Genomic DNA, 24,113 nt, shown 5'->3' with positions numbered 1-24,113 from the left:
GTCAAACATTTAGTCATTGGTGAATTTGATAATAGGAGTTGTTGTAACTTGAGTTCATTTGACTACTCAGGAATGTTATAAATACACATCATAAATCAAATGCAGATATCTTTGATATATATGAATCCTCTCTCTCTTTCTCTCGTTCTCTTACTCTCTCTCTCTCTCTCAGGGTTTTCAAAGACTCTTAAGCAGGGAAGTTGGTGATGAGGTTTTCAATGTAGAAAGCTCACCCTGACAGTACTGTACAGCTAAGCAAAGGCGGAAACAGTCAAGAGGCTTAAGAATTCAGCTAGGAAACTGACATGGCTTGAACCAGGTTTTCTCTCTGGTTCTAGTACACTCTTGCTGTCTGTCTTTCTTGTCTTCTTTCTGCACATTTTCTTCTCAGGAAATCAAGACATATTTCACTTCCTTGAAGGGGTTTGAGATTGATAAAAAGAAATGTGAAGAGAAAGAAGATAATTTTTTTTCTTTTTCCAGTTCATGTAAAGATGATGCTCTAACCCTCCTCCCTTAGAAGCACGTGTACCTATCAAAAGAAAACTTAGAAACTTGAACCTTGAGTTTACATTTAAGTCATAGCATGGAGAGGATTGAGAATGTGGCACAATGGAATTCTCATCCCTACTATCTCTAAATCTTTCAGCAAACTCAAGCTAGGTCTCTTTGCATGATTTCCAGAGGAGTCATAATGGAATGGAGACAGAAAAAGGACAAAATACTCAAAATTTATGTCTTGGTTCTCACCACTCACTCACGGTTGAGACTCATATTGTCTACCTGTGCAGATATATTATGGCACTGATGGAGGCGGGTGTGCAAGTGAAAAAGCCACAAATAACGTTACTTCCCTGCTGACTTCTATTAATACACAGTCAATCTGTAAGTTATTCAGTAACACCACTGAGGGAGCAAAATGGTAGCTGAGACAAGAGCTTTCATGCCTCCCACAAAGCTGTATTTTCAAGGGGGCAAGGTACCCTGAAGGTGGGGTTGGAAATTAGACATCTTAACTGAGGAACCATGAAGATGGTGCCCAAGAACCAGAGAAGTACATTTTCTGCTAATATAGAAATGGAGACAATGAATCAGGGAAAATAACTATGATCCTGGGAGCTAATAAAATCACAGGCTGCCAGTGCTAAGACAACATACCACATCTTTCACCAGCCTCTAAATTCATCAGCAGGAAGCCATACCAGGTACACAGGATGAGCAAAACCAGAGACTTACACTCAGAAAATGAACTGTGACCACGTTTTCTTCTTGAAATTAGATGCCATATTAGAGAGTAGGAAAAGTTAGGGAGAAACAACCCTGATAGGAACTTGAACTTTAAATGGTTTGAATACTAATACAAAAGAGATTCAGTTAAACATTTTTTAAACAAAGATTGTCACTTTGTCTTATCTTTCTTATAGGTTGGTGGCCTCTGATGAAGGTATTCCAAATATAGACATTTAAAAAAAAAACTTCTGTGTAGTGATTTTAGTTGCTTGATCCTGCTATAGTATGTTAGGTAGGAACTCAACACATATAGGAAAAATTGAAGAAATGATGTGTGTCCTCATTTATAGATTATTCCTCATTTTCTCTTGAGCACCTCTTTCAGGATTCAATTTCCTTTTTAAATCTTAAGATTTCTGTAGGTCCATGACTTCTAGAGATCAGCTGCGACAATAAATTGTAATACTGTTGATATTAACTAAACATGCCTGTGAAAAGTCTAGCCAAGCAAAACTCACTTACCTAAGAGCTGCAGTAAGTTCCAAGTTTATACTTGTGAAAGTCAAGTGGCTATTAAGAAATCAGGAGTTAATCCAAATGACTATGTCATCATTTTAGGACCTACTGGCTCCTCAGTTGCCAAATATATTCATGTTCTTTCTATTGAGAGACACATTACCTCATCAACATAATTCTTATGTCTTCTTCCAGGCTTAGGACCAAGCCTGACTTTAGTGAAGAGGGATTTAAGTTGCTCCAACAATCAGGAGACTCAGGAGCAAGTTAGTCTTTCTACTACACTAATTCCAACTCTGTCTCCAGTTTTACATCTCTTGTCACTTTACTCAGACCAGGTTCTCCTTCCACATCCCCTTTCCATTATTTCAAGCGTCCAAAATCCTGCTTTTGTTATCTAATTAGTACCAGAGTCTTCTAAGGCTGGATTTCTGTTTTGCTCTTATTTGTCTCTCCTTCTAAGAATTGGCTAATTCTTCCTAAACGCTGGCTCTGTAACTGGGACGGAAAATTGTGACAGATTTATCGTTTGCTCCACTGAGTTTCAGAGAACTGCCTGTAGAGGCACCTTCATTACATTGTGTTGGGCAGTCAGGAGGCCAAATGTTTTCCTGCATTACCATCTGCTGTCTGTATTCTTCCTGCTGAGTTTTACTTCAACTCATCAGGTGTCATTGACTCTTTCTACCTAGAGCTGGTTCACAGTTCCAGGTACTTGCCTCTTCCTGTCTAGCCTGCACCACATGCTTTGAGATATAATGATCACTCGTTTGGGAAAAAACTGTAGACCAACTAGGCTATATGCAGCTTTATATAATGGAAAATCTGTCTCAAACTGGTACATACAATGAGAAACGTATTAGTTTTCAAATTTTGAAGTTCAGGGATGCGTCAGCTTCAAGGTTGAGGTCAACTAATGGCTCCTTATTTATGCATGTAGTTATGGAGACATGCAGTGCCAAGGTGCAATTTTAAGACATTATTCAAGAATAAAAAATAGGTTCTAAAAATAAACTATATCAAGATTACCTACTTTTTAGAGAATATGGTGTAGTTTCTTCTTGTCATTAGTATACACATAAAGAGTTGGAGACAGTCATTTCTATAACTCACATTTAGATTTACAGAATGAAATAAAGGATTAAAACACAAGAAGCCAAATTAATAGTATTAAGCACATTTTTTATTTATTACCTTGACTTGGGAAAGGGTGCTTTAAAGATAGCCAATAGAAAAGGATAGACTCAAGTATCTTTTCTTGGGAATATTTATTCAGAAGGCTTTCTGCCAGAAGATAGTACATTTTCCTTAGTCCTCAATCTACAAAATTCTGTATCCAGGTACATTTCTTTAGATTCAGCATTTATTAGATTAATCCAGATCTACTGGCTCTTTCTAAACAGGACTTTCCAGGATAAGTTGATTTTTGATATAGTTTTATTTTTGCCTTATTCAATTTTACCTTTAAATGTACTGGTCTTAAACCAAAAGTGATATTTATTATGTTATCATTATCTTATTTTCCTGTTTTCTTCAGTGATATGCACTTCTCTCAAAACACCCATTGCCCAGGTCCCACCACGTACATATTTATTTTTTATTGTATTTATTTATTTATTTATTTATTTATTGAGACAGGGTCTCACTCTGTCACCCAGGTTGTAGTGCAGTGGTGCAATCTTGGCTCACTGCAACCTCTGCCTCCCAGGTTCAAGTGATTCTCCTGCCTCAGCCTCCCGAGTAACTGCTACTACAGGCACACACCACCATGGCTAGCTTTTTTGTGTTTTCAGTAGAGACAGGGTTTCACCATGTTAGCCAGACGTGTCTCAAACTCCTGACCTGAAGTGATCCACCCGCCTCGGCCTCCCCAAGTGTTGGGATTACAGGCATGAGCCACCATACCTGGCCACACCACATAATTATTTAGATTAAAGGTCATTGTTATATTTTAATTTCAATATTTTGAAAATAATAACATTGACCTTAATAGGAAGTTTTTTTTCTAATTTTATCACAAAACTATTCATTACGGGCTGGAGGCAAGGGCAAGAGACTTTCTATGAACCAAAGCGTCTTGAATAGTCTTACGTGCAAAAACCACTTTCATGTGTATCATTAGTTGTGATCTTTACAACAATGCCATAGACTAAGTTCTAAGTTTGGAAGTTATGTTGTATGACAATGTGATATAATTAAAAATGTGCTGGAGTTGAGTTATGACACCTTCCCTTACATCTCTAATCTGTCTCTTGCCTGCATGGGGACTTCAGATAATTTTATTAATCATCTATGGCAGAGTTTCCTCAATCTAAAATGGGAATCAAAACAGATATTTTCTTCCACTTCTAGGAGTTGAGTGAATCAACTGAAATAATTAGAGATCTTAGTATCAAGGTATTCTACTAACGTAAATAAGAGCTTTACACTGAAGGAGACCAGACATGCATGACTGAGGTACAGCAAGTATGTTTGCTTATTTAAAGGATGCAACAAGAAGCCAGCTAGTTGGGATATAAAGCAGGAAAATCCACATTGTTTTAAGTGATAGAGGATTAAATTCATAGGCACCCTATGAAGCCCTCAGAAGTAAACACACAATTAAAAATGATAAGTCTGAGTGGACGACAACCATATCAGATCTTTTGAAAAAGCTCAAAGGCTTCCTTTTGTGGCCAGGCTTATATACAAATGGTTTTAGATGTTCACTGCATCTATTGGGAGCCATCTTATTTTAGGCAGGTACACCTTACGGGTCTTAGTGTAATACAATAAACATTGTGAACACAGACTCGGTGACCACAGGGCAGTGCTCTCAGGAACAAGTGATCCTCATTTATCCCTCAGTATTCCCAGTACTCGCTTAAACTTAGAACTGCCAAATTAGAAGTAGACTTAGTTACCGAGATGTCCTTACTCCATAGTCTCTTAGATTAGCCCCAGAATATATTTTTCAGGTCGCCACGTTTACTTAATACTTTCTGTGTATGTGGTCTTAACCAATCTAAATAATTTGATGTTTGAACTTTCTTCTACACATCATATGCTCTGTGTTAGAGAGTCAGATATCCAAATTCGACCTAAAGGGTTTCAAGAAGCAGTAAGGGACAACTGTATCTAATATGCTGTTACCTAACTTACAAGATGACACTTTCTGCTAAATTCTTGCCTATTATGACAATTAAAATACAGAACTTCTGGAATCTCCGTCATTAGGTAGGCAGTCATTTTATCCTATTCATTTTATAATAAATTCCTCTTGTGCCAAATCAGCAGAAATTGGAAGTTCAGTGAAAATGCAAAGGATTGCATATCCATCCAGATAGGGCTGCAAGATGAAAGATATAGTGATTAACAATAGCTGAGTAACTGTACCGGAATTCTTGCTTCACATGTAAGATACTTACATGTCTCAAAATCCCAGACAGGAACCTCAGCTACGGTTCAAGTGAATGATCCCAATAACCAACGCTAGTTCATTTGGGAGAGAGGGAGAACTGTGCTCTGGACGTTGTGAAGGACAGTACTTTTATTCCTCCAAGTGAATGCATTCTCTCTCCTCCTCCATTCCCTAGTATAAAGAAATTTAGCAATATCTGTCAAAAAATATTTTCACTAATTGATCTGAGTAGTAATTTTTGGTCACGTCAACTGTAATGAGGAAGTAATACTCTAACTCCAGATTTAAGAGAGATCAAGATCTTAAAAAAATTCTATATTGCTGATCAGATTAAGCCTATTATGTATCAGTTGAGATCTAACCTCTTTCTCCAGGCTTTTTCCTTGAATAACTGTGCACTGTAGAGTATTTATCATCATTGGTCCTACTAACCATGGTCAGTCAGGGCCTTTCACAAATAGGTATTTTACTTGAGTTGCTTTTTTTGAAACAAAAAAAATACATATTAAAATTTTATAAATGTCTACATTATTTCCTATGTTTTATTTCATCTTAATAATCTACCCAAAGTTTTACATTGTTCTGATTTTTTTCAGATAGTTCTAGAATACTGCCAAGGAAGGCACATGTTTACACTGATTTGGGATGGTCTATTTACTAGTAAACAAGGGTTGGAAGGCAATAAGGCAAGCCAGGCCACAGGACATCAATAGCAGAATTTCAGAGCTTCACACTGCATTTCAAACACTTTTGCCAGTACATTTTTAATAGTAATGGTAGAGGTGTGTATTACTTATTGAGTTCCTACTGCATAAGGTACTTAAATGTGCATAGTTATTCAAGGTAATGGCCTTGTAGGAAGAGGTTAGATCCTAATTGATACATAACAGGCTTAATCATATCAACAATGAAGGCATTTTAAAATAAATGATTCTTTGTATTTTCTTTTAAATTTTCATGAAAACCATATGAGTTATGTGTAAAATTATCACCCTTCCTTCCTATTTCCATCCCTTCTCTTTCCTTTCTTCCTTCCTTCCTTCCTTGCTTCCCTCCCTCCCTTACTCTTTTTCCATTTCTCTCTCTCTCTCTCTCTTTTACATTTTAGTTGAGAAGTTGAGAAAATTTGGCCAGTCTAGACATAGCATGTAAGCAGATCTGATCTTTTTATACAACTATGCTTTATGGAAACTGAGAGGTTTAAATATTACTTTGTGAAGGACTATGGTAAAAGTGAAGTGGGTATCATTGAAAGGTTTCAAGATCTCCTTCCTGGGGGTGACTCTAGGGACTAAAGCTAAAAATGTTAGATTCATTAATAATCAAGGTATATGTATAGATAGTGTGTATAATGATTGATATATACAGTTGTAAAGGAAAAATTCAGGGAAAAAATAATTTATATTGCTTTTTCACATTTTATTTTCAAGGGCATAAATTCTAATTAAACTAAAATCAAATGATTATTATCATTTCCACTTACAGCAATTATATCTTTGAGATTATTGTATTAATTCTAACAAAATGATATATTTTTATTTATTATCAAGTTTAAGATTCTCTTAATTGCTAACAAAGCAAGAAATCTAGCTTGTTCTTTCCTCTTTGAAAAATCAAATAAGGGGCATGAACTAAGTTATACTCATGAAAATATGTAATGCAGTAATAGTAATAAAAATGATATATTTTCAGTAGAGATAACCATACTAAAATATTATAGGAAAAGAAATTAGTAAACAGAATGTAATTCCTCCTGATAGTGAATGCTTTACCTTGTAAAATGCCTAAAACATTGCCACAGAACATTAATACCCAGTTTTGACTGTTCCAAAAATTCTAAAAAATTACGGATCAAAACACTGCTGTCAACCATCTGTAGCAGAGCCTTTAAAAGCCTTTTAAACTGGCAAGAGACCACATTAATCAATTTGTGATTTATATTGGACTTATAATTGATTTTCATTTGAAATCATAAATATAAAATAGTTTCCATTAAAATAGACATACACTCCTAACACTGTAATAATGCACTATTCTGACAATATGGAATTGAAGTTCAAGTTCATAAATGAGAGAACTGGGTTCAAGTAGCTGACAAAATGCAGAATGAGATTTGTAACTAGCTCTTGAAGGTAAGACTGCAAAGATGAATAGAGACAATTGAAAGTACTTTTGCATCCCAAATAAATTATTTTAAGTACAGTTCTGAAGGAGACTCTTTCTCAAATGATGGTTTTTATTATTTAAGCATGATTTGTAATATAATTCTCTTCTGTTAAACGTACCATTCTTCTTTTGGGGCCAGTACAGAGATGATAAATTTGAAATAGTATTTTTATTGTCCTACATTCTAGCATTTTCTTCTGCTTCTATGTCTTAAATATTATCTGTAAACAATCACAATGAACAGGTAATGAGAGCAAGTGGTGATATTAAATAACCAAACAGAATTGTATTACGTTAGAAAGAGTTAGATAGATAATCCAAAAAGTAGTAAATTTCACATATTATCACATTATTATTCAATAGTATGATTACATTGTATAAAACAGAATGTTGAAGAGGCTCAGAGTAATGAATATAGTCAAGAATATTTTTTAAAGAAGGATGATAAAACTAGGTAAAAGTGTGTACAGTTTTACTTCAAATTTTATTTCTAATCATCTTCTGACAGTGTAAATGAAAAGATGTTTTGAATACAGATGTGATGATGGGGTCTCTTAATATTCAAAAAATTTCATATTTCTTCAGAATGTCTAGCAGTGAAAATGTCTGAGCTGCTATTTCCATGTTAGATCAAGCAGCTTCTACAAGTTGGTTCCGGTGTTTTGAGAGTCCCGTTTCCCTACCGTTTAGTGAACATCCTCCATGCTAAGAGTCCTGGGAGCTGAAGGCCCTCTCTCATCCATCTCATGGAAATCTTAACCCTTCTCCCTTTCTCCCTTGAGTCCGTGGGAAGCCCGTATGACAAGGCGTTGAGTCTCAGCTCTTCAGATGGCACCCAGATCCCCTCCTACTTTGACAGAATCCTCATTTCCAGTGCCAGTCCAAGCCTGACTCTCCTCTAACGTCCTGTTCCAAATCCAGCATAAGAGGATGTCTGTTATGGCCACTACCAACAGAAGCCCTTGGCGAGTTCATTCAGCATTAAGAGGAGTGAGAGATGCTTATTCCACAGGTGTGTGTGTGTGCGTGCATGTGTGTGTGTGTGTGTGCTTGAATGGAAGAGAGTTCCTTAGCATACCTCTTCTGAACTCGTAAGTAAATGAATTGATAGCTTTTTTTTTTTTTTTTTTTTTGCCTGAAACCAGTTACTAACTACTGTGTAAACATTTCTATGGGGACATGTACGTTGTATTCCAAGAAAATAAAAAAGTATAAAAGTTAAATTGTGATGTTTTACTGCCTCGGCATTCAGTCTACAGATACTACAAATAGATTACCAATTACAAAAGAATTAAAACATATTAAACATACTTAATATGTAAGTGGATATTATGAATTTAATTTTCATTAATGCTCTTTAGGGTTATCATTAAAAGTATTATTTTTCAAGGAGGGGAAATATGCTATAACTCCTACTATTATTATTATTATTATTATTATTATTATAGCAGTGTCATCTAGTGGAAGGAGCATGAATGACAAAAATAACCTACATCACTGATTTTCTGGGAGGAATACTTGAGTGGATGCACTTAAATTTCCTCCCACAGTTCCTGGTATATTTGTCAATGTTCATGATAGTTTTTTTGTTTTTTTTATCTCTATGTGGACAGTTATGGGTACTTTGGATTGTGCCATTCACTTATTTGCCTATATTTTACATTTTCCAAAATAAATTATTTCTTTTGGTAATCAGAGAAAAATACTCAGTACAATGTCTGGCACGTAGTAAGCACTCCACAAACGTCAGATATTGGTATTTATATTAATTATATATGTTATTTTCAATGTGCCTTCCTATCCAAGTCTAGATTGTCAGCATTTTCTCACTTTACTAAATATTCTTCAAAAACAATTTTACAGGTATATTAGAGATTTAATATTTCTTAATTTCAGTTTTAAAAATGCCACAATGAATGTTCTCATACATAAATCATTTTGTACTGTTCTGAATTTTATCCCTGAGGATAAAATTCCAAAAGTCAAATGGCTTTTTTTTTAAATCATTATTCCTTAGCATGAGAAATTCAGAAAGAATAGGAGATTTCTTTAATAAATTTTTATTTTCTGATAGTTGCTGAATATTGTATGTTTAAATTACATTTATACTCTAACTTCTTTCACTCTCATTTATCTGTTTCAAAATAGACCTCACAGTTTTCTTAGCAGTCTGTATATTTTAATTTTGGATAAACATGATTTGAATAGCTCGTTAAAAAACAAACAAAATTCCTCCAAAATCATACACCTAAAATACAGTGTTTCAATTGAATAAAACCTATCTCTAAGCTCCTTGTCAGACTAAGAGAAGAAGACACTAAAGAGAAGATACTAAGAAGAAGATACTAAGATACTAAGAAGAAGATACTAAGAGAAGAAGATACTAAAATGTGATAGTGTTCAATAACAAAATAATATTGGGGTATTAGGGGAGACAATATTTTTCTTGGGTTCAAGCTGCAGAGAAAATTTTCACGTGGACAGTGCCATAGGCCATGCCCAGACTGGCTGTGATCACTTCTGTCTAGACCTTCACACCATGGCTCGTGTGGCTGCACGGGCCTGCAGGCAGGTCCTCTACACACAAGGTAGCTTCATTGTGATTGGCCACGCGTGACTCCTAGTCATAGTTATATAATTTGTGGTCCAGGAAGCATGAAAAAACTGGAAGTCAAGTTAAAAGTTGTACTTGATATCTAAATCCTTTGTTCCCAGTTGCTATGGCTTGCTAGAGGCTGGAGTTCCAAGTGGTATGGTTGAAAGAAGCATGGCAAGCTCCTTCTCAGGAGGGGGATGAGGCAGAACTCCTTGGACAGGAGGAATGCCATTGCCACCAACAAAGCACGTCTGCCCAGGAGGACCTGGGAGTCCTGAGAAGCCACACGCAACCCACATTACTGAGCCTGCTAGACTTTGTTGAGAATACACTCTTTTAGCTCATCCCAATAAACTGGAGGTTTATATGTGAGACTGCCGATTTTCTCCAGGCCTCCAACCAGGTCGGCTGTGAATTAGTTCAGATGCACTGTGGGATATAGTAAATGGTATAACACATGAAGTCAGAGGCGACAATTTTATATAACTGAAGCAAGAATACACGTGTAACTTTTTCTCCTAAGGATCTTAGTAGTGTTAGATGACAAAAATAAATTTATGGACAAGTCCTTTTAGGATATATTAGATTTACAAGTTTAAACATACTTATTTATGAAATATACAGGACTCTTGATATGTACTATTATATATTGTGATTGTACACTTCCCAAACTTTTAAAGAAAATTCCCTCATCCCTACCCTCTGTTTCTATACCTCCACACCAAGAAATTTACTGGGATTAATATTCTGTAGTTTATCATTTTGGAATTAATGCCATCTTAGCAAACATATTTTTCATGTTTTGTTCATTGTCACAGATAGCTGAAAGCAGCCTCATTGTTAAATAAGATGTGTGTGTGTGTGTGTGTGTTTATATACACATAAAATGAAAGTGGAGTGATTGTGTTAGGCTGTTCTTGCATTGCTATGAAGAAATAGCTTAGCCTGGGTGATTCACGAAGAAAAGAGGTTTAATTGGCTCATGATTCTGCAGGATGTACAGGAAGCATGGCACAGACATCTGCTCAGTTTCTGGGGAGGCCTCGGGAAGTTTTTACTTCTGCTGGAATTGAAGCAGGAGCAAGCAGTCACATGGCTAGAGCAGGAGCAAGAGAGAGTAAGGGGGAAGATGCCACACACTCTTTTTTTTTTATACTTTAAGTTCTGGGGTACATGTGCAGAATGTGCAGGTTTGTTCCATAGGTATACATATGCCATGGTGGTTTGATGCACTCATCAACCATCATCTACATTAGGTATTTCTCCTAATGCTATCTCTCCGCTAGTCCCCCACCCCCTGACAGGCCTGAGGGTGTGATGTTCCCTTCCCGCCACACCCTTTTAAATGACCAGGTCTCATGAGCACTTACTCACTATCACAGGAACAGCACCAAGGGTATGATTCGAAACCATTTATGAGAAATCTGCCCCCATGACCCAAACACATCCCACCAAGCCCCACATCCAATACTGGAGATAACATCTCAACATGAGATTTGAAGGGGACATTCAAACTATATCAGTGATATTTATGGATTTGTGGAAGGCAGGCTAATATGGGCACTTTTTGAGGACTTTTTGACTGGCAGGGCAGAAAGTAATCTGGGTCCTTGATTGAATCAAGAAGAGCAGAGAAGGAGGCAGCACATGAGGGGAGACTTTGCTGGAGCCAAAGGACAGAAGGCATTGAAGATCGCGGTCTCTGATTTGCCAGAGCACACCCATTCCACTTCAAGAAATGGTGTGTAAAAAAAAAAAAGGAATAATTTCACAACATCTTATTGGCAAAATAAAAAGTCTGACAAAAAAAAAAAAAAAAAGAAAAAAGAAATGGTGTGTGCCTGTAGTCTCAACTACTCAGGGAACTGAAGCAGGAGGACAACTTGAGCACCACTTGAGGCTGTGGTGTGCTATGACTGGATCTGTGGATAGCCACTGCACTCCAGCAAGACATTAAAGGTTGAGTTACTGTTGAGAAATGGATTGACCTGTTGTAGAGAATTATATTGCAGGAATGATAAAACAAACACTGGAAACGGTCAGTGTGGAGTGACTACAAGTGAAAAAGACAACAACCAGGGCACCTTTCTTCTTTTAATGTTATTTCCAAAGTAAATAAGAATTCCTGAACTAAAGTCTTACATGCTTTAATCTCCATTTAAAAACATTGCTAGACACAGCTTGGATGCATGCGGTAAGCAAAGGTTAACATAAACACACACACACATTTATATGTACACATATATGCATCGTTTGGCATTTTTCTAGAATAATAGATGGCTATGTATCCATGGAAATGCAAGCACATTCAAATTGACCATAAATATACAAATTGTATTTACTGAATAGACTATATATGTTATGCGCGCATGCATGTTGTGTTGCGTGAGTGTGTGTGTGTGTGTGTGTATGGAGAGATAAATTTACCCTTTTATTATCCAGTATGAATTATTCAGGATGCCCTGTTGATAAAATATTCTGGGTATGGTTTATGGGTTTGACTGAAACATAAGTGAAAAAGTAAAATTAATCTGAATAAATATAGTCAAGTTTAAGAAAATTTAACGCTACCTTACTCAAACAATGATTAAAAATGAATTGTTGATTTATTTAAGGAAACCAATATTGGGAGAACCTGCTCCCGATGTTTAACGTGGGTTCTTTTCTATTTCGTAAGTGTCTCAGCTGGGTTGAGAAATAAAGGGAAAGAGCACAAGAGAGAGAAATTTAAAGCTAGGTGTCCGGGGTAGACAACACATGTCGGCAGGATCCGTGATGTTCCCCGAGCCGTAAAACCAGCAAGTTTTTATTAGTGATTTTCAAAAGGAGAGGGAGTGCACGAATAGGGTGTGGGTCACAGAGATCACATGCTTCACAAGGTAACAAAATATCACAAAGCAAATGGAGGCAGGGCGAGATCACAGGACCACCGGACAAGGTGAAATTAAAATTGCTAATGAAGTTTTGGCCACGCATTGTCATTGATAACATCTTATCAGGAAGCAGGGTTTGAGAGCAGATAACCTGTCTGACCACAATTTATTAGGTAGGAATTTTCCTCCACTTAATAAGCCTGGGAGCGCTACAGGAGACCGGGGCTTATTTCATCCCTTCAGCTTCCACCATAAAAGACTGCTCGCTTTTAGAGGGCTGTTCACAGGCCTACCCTCAGGGCGCATTCTCTTTCTCAGGGATGTTCCTTGCTGAGAAAAAGAATTCAGCAATATTTCTCCTATTTGCTTTTGAAAGAGGAGAAATATGGCTCTGTTCCTTCCAGCTCACTGGCGGCCAGTTCAAAGTTACCTCTCTTGCTCCCTGAACATCGCTGTTATCCTGTTCTTTTTTTAAGATGCCCAGATTACATATTGTTCAAACACACATGCTCTACAAATAATTTGTGCAGTTGATACAATCACAGGGTCCTGAGGCGACATTCATCCTGCTCAGGTTACAAAGAAGATGATGGGATTAAGAGATTAAAGACAGGCCTAGGAAATCACAGGGGTATTGATTGGGGAAGTGACAAATGTCCATGAAATCTTTACAATTTATGTTCAGAGATGACAGTAAAGACAGGTGTTAAGAAATTATAAAAGTATTAATTTGGAGAACTAATAAATGTCCATGAAATCTTCACAATTTATGTTCTTCTGCAGCGGCTTCAGCTGGTCCCTCCATTTGGGGTACCTGATTTCTCACAACAAACCAACACATAGGTTTATTCAAATTTCCATTTCTGAATGCTCTCTATATAATTTCTTGCTAGTTATAATACCATTGCTCATTTTGATTATTTGGGAAACGAGTGTTTTTGGAAGGCACAACTTAGATATATTAATATCATTTATATGCTATTAATTGAGAAATAAGACATTCAGTCTCTCGCTACATATATATGTATATATGCATATACGCACATGTACATATATGTGTGTATGTATATATGCACATGTGCATATATGCATGTTCATACGCACATGTACATATGTGTGTATATACGCACGTGTACATATATGTGTGTATATATGCACATGTACATATGTGTGTATATACGCACATGTACATACATGTATATACATGCACGCACAGGTACATACATGTATATAGGTATATATGCACATGTACATGTATGTGTGCATGTACATATATGTATATATGTACACATACACATATATGTACATATGTATACATATGTATATACGTACATGTACACATGTATATCTGTATATATGTACATGTACGTATATGTGTATATACGTATATATGTATATGTGTATATACGCATATACGTATATGTGTATATACGCATATGTATATGTGTGTATATGTATGTGTGTGTATATACATATATGTATGTGTGTATATACATATATGTATATGTGTGTATATGTATATATGTGTGTATATGTATACGTGTGCGTATACACATATATGTGTGCATATACATATATGTATGTATGTGCATGTACATGTATGTATATATGTGTATGTACATATATGTATATGTATACACATGTATATACACATATACATACATATATGTATATACATATATGTATATACATATATACACATATATGTATATATATATGTAGTGAGAGACTACATTTATATATTTTGACTTTTTTTCAAAGAGATGACTTTAAGGTCTATTAGTATAAAAATACATAAATTTGATGTAAGATAAAGATTCTTATTTCTGGCTGAAATTTCATCTATATTTGACTTAGATATACAAACTTAAAGAACATGAACTATTGTTAAACACAATGACATCTTATTTAGCAATTATACGAAATATTTTAGACCTTAAAAAATGGACTTTAAAGACAATCATTGACTACTCTGTTTTCCTTCCAATGGGTCCTAATTCAGCTGATAAATTAAGAATGAATCACAGCAGACGTGTAAATAAATTTAACATCATTCATTGATCTGTGGCCAAATGTTTTCCAGCACAACCCTCTAAATCCAGGCCTTGGGAGGATCCTGTGAAGCCTTATCAGGCACTTAGGATAGACAAGGGCAGATTTTGATCATTCAGCCCAAGATGGGAAGAGAAGATTGTGTGCAGGTGAATAGACAGAGGGACTTATCTATCTGTTCTCTCAAGTGCACCCATGCAATGGTTTTCAAACACGGTTCAACCACTTAAATCAGAATATTTGGGAGCATAACCAACTTTGGCATTTTTAAGCACTTCTTAAATGGTAGCAGTTATGTGCAGACAGAGGTGAGACGCTCTGGAAACAGAAGCTCCTCACCAGCACCTTGTAATTCTGAAGGGAAGGAATGCCTACTTTATAGGCAAAGATGGAAATCTTGAGGTAGAATAGTTTTTCCTATTACACAGACTGGATCATCACATTTTTATTGTTTGGGCATGAATCTTTTTGACAGAGAAGCCCTGAAAATTTTTCTGCCAAAATTCAAAGCTTTATAACCAATATTGACCTGACACAAGCCCAGGGAGTCAGGAGAGAGAGAGTTAATATATTTCAAGAAAAAGTATTTTATACACAGGAAAGGCGGCACAAGTAGTAGAAAAGACCTTTGAATCTGGATGGAGAAGGCTGTAAGTCCGAGTCCCACCACTGATTCCGACTAATTGTACTGATTGTGTAGATAATTCCTAATGTGTTTTTCTAGTTCTAAAACTTCACAACTCTCATTTGATTTTAGAACCCTCTTAATTTGGGTTTAATTTCCTTTTCTTTTTCAGCCTCACCTTTCTCTCTGCTCTCAAGATGTTCCCTGTAATTATTTATTGTTTATTTCAATAGCCCTCTCTAACCTTTCCCTTTGTGCATTAAACTTATCTCTTGAATGTGTAACCCATAAAGTGACCTACTTACTTTTGGTTGTAATTTTATACATAATCAGTTAATAATAGGGTTTTAGTATCTAACACACTTCCTTTCTTGACATTTTATTCAGTTGAATTTGAAACAGTTCTTTCATCCAAATGAATGAATGGTAAATTTTCAGCTCTCAATGCTAGGTTAGGAAAGAATAAAAATTGAGAAAAGATACCCTTTCCAAACATCAATAAGTATATGTATCAAAGTAGGTATGGCTTTAGATAATGGGTATTTTATATAATACCCTCCCATAATTAAGCTGGTGCTGGAACTTTCTCTCCATATAATTCTTGAACCCTTTCAATATACCATAATTCAACAATATCAACATGTTCAGGTTGCATCTAAATAGATATCCTTCTTGCTACTTGTGATTTAAAAAATGTATTTCCTGTGATTAGTTAATAAACATATAAACAGTTTCAAAAGGATGAAAATATAATTTTATATATTGTGTGGAAATCTAAGTACATAAAACTTAATGCACATGTAGTCTAACGTTCAACAGGAAACACACATATATCTATATCTAGGAACTAAAATTCACTGTGTTTCATAGTGGGTTGAGACCTTAGGGGTCACATAATTCAAAACACAAATAAACTGTCTTCTTTGACATGTGAGCAATTCAATTTATCCAGTCAATAAAGAATAACGCAGAAATGGAGTGGGAGGTATATTTCCTCTCAATTAACTGTTTTCTGGTTGTTGGTTTTAGATTGTTTTCTAACAACTTGATGTTTCTAATAAATTGTATTCTGCTGTGTTCAATTGTGCCCCTTCTAATCTACGCTGCTGACAGATCGTTGTAAAAAGGCAAATCACATCATGTTACTTCCTAATTATTATCTTTGTGCAGCATCTCGTTGCCTGAAGCATTGATTTTCAACACTGGCTACATATTAGACATGGGAAACAAAATAAATTAAAAAAAAAAACAGTTGATGACCAAGTCACTTCCTAAGTCTATTCAATATGAATCTTTACTGTTAGAGCCTGGCCATAGTCATTTTAAAATTAGAATCCCCTGATGATTCCAAACACAGTTATTCTTGGCAACAAGAGGCTACATCCTCAAACTGATTTCTTCTGCATGGCATAAAAGTAGGATGCTGACACCAGAGGCTGCCTCCCTTGTCTCCGGATTCTCTTCCCAACTGCACTTCATTTTGAAAAGCACATGGACACACACAGGCACACACAAATACATGCATGCACGTGCCAACATGCTATATTCAGTTGCTTTTAAACTCCTTCATGTTCCACAAATGAGCCTCAGATGAGATTTAAAATCTGGGTAAATGTGGTCAACAAAAGTTCCGGATCATCCAGCCACTCAGTCAGAGACAACACCAAGAAGACTCTGCTTTGTTCAAATGGCTTGTTCCGGTAGAAAAGAACTCTGCCCCACCCACCCTTCCCCTCCCTGAATTGGAACCCACCTGGAGCCTTGATCACACCAGAACAGGTAGTGGGCTGTCCAGACCATCCTGTGCATGCTCAAGACAGCCAGTTGGCTGGACTTGTAGAGTAAAGCTACCTCCACACCCCAGGGAAGGACCATGATATGCTTCCTTACTCTGAGCTGCAATCACCTGAGGACCAGATACGAAGCAAAGCCCAGATGTTTATTTCCAGCATCCAACATTTTACATGCTGCTAGAATTCTGCTAGTCCTGCTTATCTGCCCTCCTCCACAGATCAGTTAGAAAAAAATATCCTCCAAGATTCATGTCCTGCTTTGCTCTAGAACTAGTAAAGTGCTTTGTTAATAGTAGGTTATAAAATTTGTTGAAAATGAATGACAATAACAGTAATAATAGCTTCTTATTTACCAGGGGGTGAACTAAACACACACTTTTAATATGCCATCTTCTATATTGTAATTTATTATAATTTTTATTTTTAAAAAGTCTATATGTGAGTAATATTATCTCCATTATACTAATGAGAAAATGGGGAAAATTTAGGAAAATGAGGTAACTTGTTCATGAAAATTATCATTTTCAGTGCAAACTAATACTGAGAGAGTTTTCCCTCTGCTAGTCACTATACTAAGTGCCTTACATATCATAACTCATTTAATTCTTATTACTCCCATATAAGTTATGTACTAATATTATCCCAGTTTTGTAAATGGGGAAGTTGTGACATATAGAAGAAAACCTGCCCAAACTCACTCAGCTATTAACAGTCAGTTTGGTCTCTGACCAGTGTCTTAATTACAACGTAGTGCATTGTTATTTAAACATAGTACTCTGACTTTAAGTCTCTTATTCTATCCAGTATTTAATGAAATAGAATCATTATCTGACTCAAAAAAATTATTCCTCTTCTGCAAATTGGAAGTAATCTTTCTTAGTCTTTCATGTAACACACAAAATCTAGATTTCAGAAATGAATATATGGAGAAGGAAATATATCTAGGGTATATTGAATTTAAAAAAACGAACATGAGTTTTACTATGACCTGAGAATTGTAAATACATTTAATTAATAAAACCAATTTAATTAACAAAAGCATTTTAAAAGACTACATTGTATTAGTCCCTTAGAGAACTTTATTCACTTGCATGTTGGTGCAAGCCCATTGCCCTATATTTGGGGGGATATTTTAAGAAACTATCTCTGTGAGTCTCTGTGCTTTGATTGTGCATTTTTGCTGTTAGGTGGATGTTTATGATATCCAGAGTGTTTTCTTAATTGGAACCATTGGGGAAACATCTTTCTCATCTCATTTTCACTGAAGGTTGTGCCTCCCCTGAGAAATGAGTTGCTTTAATCTTATGAACTTGTGAATCATGTAGCATATTTCGATTACCCCTTTATTCTGGCTGGTAAAAATCACAGAGGCAAATTTATGACATAGCTTAAACAAATATTTAGGGAGTTATAGCTCAAATTTGGTATATTAACTTCAATGCAATCTGCATTTTGCATTCCTATGTTTATTTCACTATGGATGTTGAAAGTTCTTGTAAGCTAAGGCTATGTAAATGTAATTATTAGTGTCCATATTAGCAGATAAATTTGCCTCACTCTAGTTTGCTTTGATTCTATCACACTGGAAATAGCACGATCTATTTTTTGGAGATTGAAAGCACTGAGTATCTAAAATGGAAATAATCAAAATATGAGGATTCTTAAATTTGCAGGATATAGGACAAGGAAATGTTATTTTGCCTAGAGAGACTAAGTGTGCAAGTATAAGACAACTATATTCAAATAGAAATCGCTGTGACCATCAACTGGATGTTAACGTCTAAGTGCACAAACTCTGGAGCCAGATCCTTGGGTTCGAATCCTGCCTTTTCTTATTATTGAAGGAAACAAGTGAGTTGCTGAGTGTCTCTGTGTCCCAGTTCTTTTGTTTACATGATGGATATAATAGCTCCTACTGTATAGGGTTTTTGTATCAATCAAATGAGTTTATTTATATAAACTTCTTAGAATAGTGTCTATAAGCACGATAAAAGTGTTGGATATTATTATTTGTTGAATTTTTCCCACCTGTTGATATTATCAAGAATGATGATATGAGTATGGGTAGAAAGAAAGGAATGAAGAGGAGTTAATGTTTTCAACAAATAGAGAAGAGTTACTGGGAGGTCTGTTAATTATTGCTTCAGGGAGCTATAGCCAAAGTCAGTCCTTTAAGACGATGTGTAATTTAAAGCATGGGTCCCCAACCCTGGGCCTGCTGGGAACAGGGCCACATAGCAGAAGGTGAGCAGCCTGACAGAGAGCATTCCCGCCTGAGCTTGGCCTACTGTCAGAGCAGCGGTGCCATTAGATTCTCATAGGGGCTTGAATCCTATTATGAACTGCGCATGTGAGGGATGTAGGTTGAGTGCTCCCTATACTAATGTTACTAATGCCTGATGATCTGAGGTGGAACAGTTTCATCCCAAAACCATTCCCCACCCAATCTCCCCCACCGGTCTGTGGAAAATTGTCTTCCATGAAATTGTTCCCTGATGCCAAAAAGGTTGGGGTCCGCTGATTTAAAGGACAAAGAAAAAGATTTGAAGTCACAATAGGAACAAGCATGGCAATATTTCCACCCTCAAGTTCTGGCATACAGAGGTAAGAAGAAAGTCTCGATTCTACCTAAGGGGGCAGAAGGGAAACAGTATTCTCTCAGAAACCAGTTTTCAATTAAGGGCAGGTGATGCAAATTTAAACAAATTTGAAGATAGTAGGTATTTAATATTACCTGACTACCTACTCAAAGTTACAGTTTTCAAACTAACTTTCATGCTAACCTGTCGTTCTCTGTGCTGACAGCTGCTATAGGTGTGTTTCTTAATTATTTCAGTTCTTTAATAATCCCTCTTTGGTTTTCATGTACATTTCAATCTTCTTCTGAATAACGGCTAGCTGCTGAAGTTTTCAAGTGTTAACTCTTCTGACTTTTGCTATTGTTGTGTTTGCTGTGCCACGTAAGTGTGTCCTTCTTATATCTGAAGTGGAAACCACTGTTTATTTGGTATAGTCAGTGCCAATGTGAAGGAAGCTATTCTTCTGCAGTCTGTATTGGGATGCCAAAAGGGGAATTATTGAGGTTACTGCTTGAATTTTATCCACTTGAGGAGAAAAACATATTACTCTAAAAATTCATCATCATCTAGATGCCAGACCTCATCAAAAACGCTACTCAGTTTAGAAATAATTGTGGAGTAGAAGAGAAACTAAGAGATAGCATTATTGATTGGGAGGCATTCAACATCTTCTTCCCTTTTCATACCATAGGAAGCTGAGGGGGGGAAAAAAAAACAACAACAACTATGGGTCCCCATTGATTTTATTTGGTGTTTGGGGCATTAAAAAATCAGAGATACTGAAAATATTTAAGACACCTGGAGGCAATACTAATCAATATCCTCCATTTCAATGCTTACTAAATGTATCCTTAAAGCCGTAACTCAATTTTGGGTATAAGCATGAACACAACTCCACCCAAGAGGGCTGCAGGGAAAAGATATTCTCGTGGGAGCTAGATTTCAGTTAAGGTAAAAAGGTGGTAGAAAAACTAAAACATATTTGAAGGAAAATTATAGAGACTTGTTGGTGATTCCACAGGCATTTCAGAGGGAACAGTGGAAAAGTTTTACAGAGCTCAGGTTAGAAATACACAGAAGAGTAAAGTGGTAAAATACAACAGATTCTCTGGGAATTTTTGGTTTCTGGAAGTCAGATATGCATGGCAAAAAGGCATGATGGAATTAGTCTTGAAAATTGTTTAAAGGGAGGCAATCTATCAATTCAAGGTAGATTGAACTGGCTTCATGAAATGGGGCTTCTGAACAAACTACTGCCTCCTGGGACCCTGGATTGTGGATGGAGAGGAAGAAAGACAATCTCACAAGGAACACTTGGTAAGGTGAAGACATCTGTGATGTTGTTTTCCTAGGCAGATATACAAGGTGTGGCAGCACCAGAGAAAGATGATAAGTGATAGTCCTTCAGAAGATTAATTTTTTTCTCTTCTGTTCATGTTGTTAAAATGAGAGAGACAGCTGGACATCGTGGCTCACATCTGTAATACCAGCACTTTGGGAGGCTGAGGTGGGAGGATTACTTGAGCCCAGAAGTTGAAGACTAGCTTGTGTAAAATAGAGAGACCCCAGTCTCTACAAAAAGTTCGGGAAAAAAAAAAAAGTAGATGGTGTGATGGCAAGGATCACTTGAGCCCATGAGTTCAAGGCTGCAGTGATTCCTGATCATACCGCTGTATTCCAGTCTTGGTGACAGAGTGAGATTCTGTCAAAAAGAGAAAAGAAAAAAGAAAGAAAAGAAAAGAAAATGAGAGAGCGCATACATAAAATGAATGTATCCTTTAATGGGCCAGAGATACATGGAATAAATGGATCTGTTACTGAAAATGTGCCCAATTATGACATATATGCCTTGCTCTTAGTAACTTTCCTGTTATTTGGAAAGAAAGCTGAGATGTGTAAGGAAAAAGCTTAAAAGCATCAGATAACAAAAGCTGATAGCATTGGAATAATAGCACAGACCATGGTTCTGAGGGATGAAGGAATTTGCACACAGAGAGCTTAAGAGGTTAAAGTGACTAGACTACAGAGACACAGTTGTGAAGGAGCTACAGGTGTAGTCAGAGGCTTTATCTCAAGAGTGGTTTTAAGCTACTGACACGTTTTAAGTTAGTGGGTTAAAATAATGTTTGCTTGGTAATGAGCGAGAAGTGTTGGTAAAGAAATTATAAGGCTGTGGCAAGTCTAGCACACAGGAGCTTGCAGCAATTGTGGATTGCAACTATCGTCTTGGATTATCCTGTGAAAGTATCCATGTCTTATAGGAAGTCAGTATATCCTTCACAATTTCTTTGAATGCTTATGTTTTGATAGTCATATTTGGATTGGATTTCTGACTGCTTTTGGATTCTTGTTCTGTTGCATTGGACTTCCCATTGCTGAGTCCTTTTCTGCCCTAAACTGCATGCATAACAGGTCACTTTCCATGCTTTCTTCAATACAACATTCCTACAAAACATTTTTGATTTGGTAACTTTTGCAGGGGTTTCTTTAGTGGTGGGAAAAGTGGCCCATCACACAATAAAAATAACTAATTAAAATTAGACACCATTGTGCGTAAGAGTATTGGGCCATCCATCCCCACAGCCAGGAATTTTATATTAAGAGGCATTTCCCCCATCTGCTACAGATTGATTGCATCTACTTCCTAGCCCTCAGTACTCTGCTCGTATCTCCCAGTTCCTCAGAGTGCTTTCAATCTTCCGAATTTAGATTAATTGCATATGCAGAACAGTTTAGCTGTCACTCTGTCACTATTATATTATCTCTTATCCCTCATAGAAATATTTTTTTGAAAAAAGAAATCAATCCACAACAGAAATAAATTATAACAATATTGTAGTGCACAGATGATTTGTGTGGCTTTAAACATCATATTTTTGTACCTGGAAAAAACCACAAGCAACTATTGCCCATTTTAAAATAGGGTCCTTAGTTCTGTTGTTGAGTTGTTTGAGTTCCTTATTGTTTTGGATATTAAACCCTTATCAGATGCAGCTTGCAAAAAATATTCTCCTATTCTGCAGGTTGTCTCTTTGCTCTGTTGTTTCCTTTACCATTTAAAAGCTTTTTTGTTTGATGTAATGTCATTTACCTATATTTACTTTGGTTGCCTGTGCTTTTAAGGTTTAATCTAAAACAATCCTTGTCTAGACCAATGTCATGAAGCTTTCCCCTATGTTTTCTTCTAGTAATTTCATAGTTTGGGGTCCCACATTTAAGTCTGTAATCCATTATGAGTTACTTTTTGCATATGGTAGGAAATAGGATAGGGTCTAGTTTTCTTGTTCTGCCTGTGTATACCCAGTTTTCTCAGCACCATTTTTTGAAGAGGTTGCCCTTTCTACATTATGTCAAATATCCACTGGTTGTAGATGCATTGGTTTATTTCTGGATCTCCTATTTCGTTCCACTAGCCTATGTGTCTATTTTGTATGCTAGTAGCATGCTGTTTTGGTTACTAAAACTTTGTAGTATGTTTTGAAGTCAGAAGTGTGATGCCACCACCCTTCTTCTTTTTACTCAGGATTTCTTTGTCTGTTAATGGGCTTTGTGGTTCCATATGAGTTTTAGGATTTTTTTTTATGTCTATGAAGAATGCTGTTGGTATTTAGATAGGAATTGCACTGAATCTGTAGCTTGCTTTGGATAGTATGGATATTTTAAACAATATTAATTCTTGCAAAAAAAGAAGACATACAGATGGCCAAGAGGTATATGAAAAAGTTCTCAACATCACTAATTATTAGCAAAGTGCAAATCAAAACTACCATGAGACATCTTATCACTACAGTCAGAATGGGTACTATCAAAAAATCAAAAGGTACACAAACACGCGCTAGCAAGGATCTGCAGAAAAGGGAACACTTACACACTGCTGGTGAGAATGTAAATTAGCACAACCATTATCAAAAACTCAGAAGAAAAACAGAACTACTATATGATCCAGCAACCCCACCATTGGCTACTCATCTAAATTAAATAAAATCAGTTTGTCAATGAGATATCTATATTCATGTTTATTACAGTACTATTCATAATAGCCATGATATGAAATCAACATAAACGCCCATCAATGAATAAGTGGATACAGAAAATATGGTATATATATACACTGGAGTACTATTCATCCATACAAAAAATGAAATCTGGTTATTTGCAGCAACATGCAGAAACTTGGGAGACATCATGTTAAGTGAAATGAGCCAGGCAGAGAGGACAAATACGGCATGATTTCATTCATATATGGAATCTAAAAAGCTGTTCTCATAGAAGTAGAGAGTAGA

This window comes from Macaca mulatta, chromosome 17, assembly GCF_049350105.2.
Source record: "Macaca mulatta isolate MMU2019108-1 chromosome 17, T2T-MMU8v2.0, whole genome shotgun sequence".
In the NCBI taxonomy this organism is placed as follows: Eukaryota; Metazoa; Chordata; class Mammalia; order Primates; family Cercopithecidae; genus Macaca; species Macaca mulatta.
Note: the sequence above shows the minus strand (reverse complement) of the source record.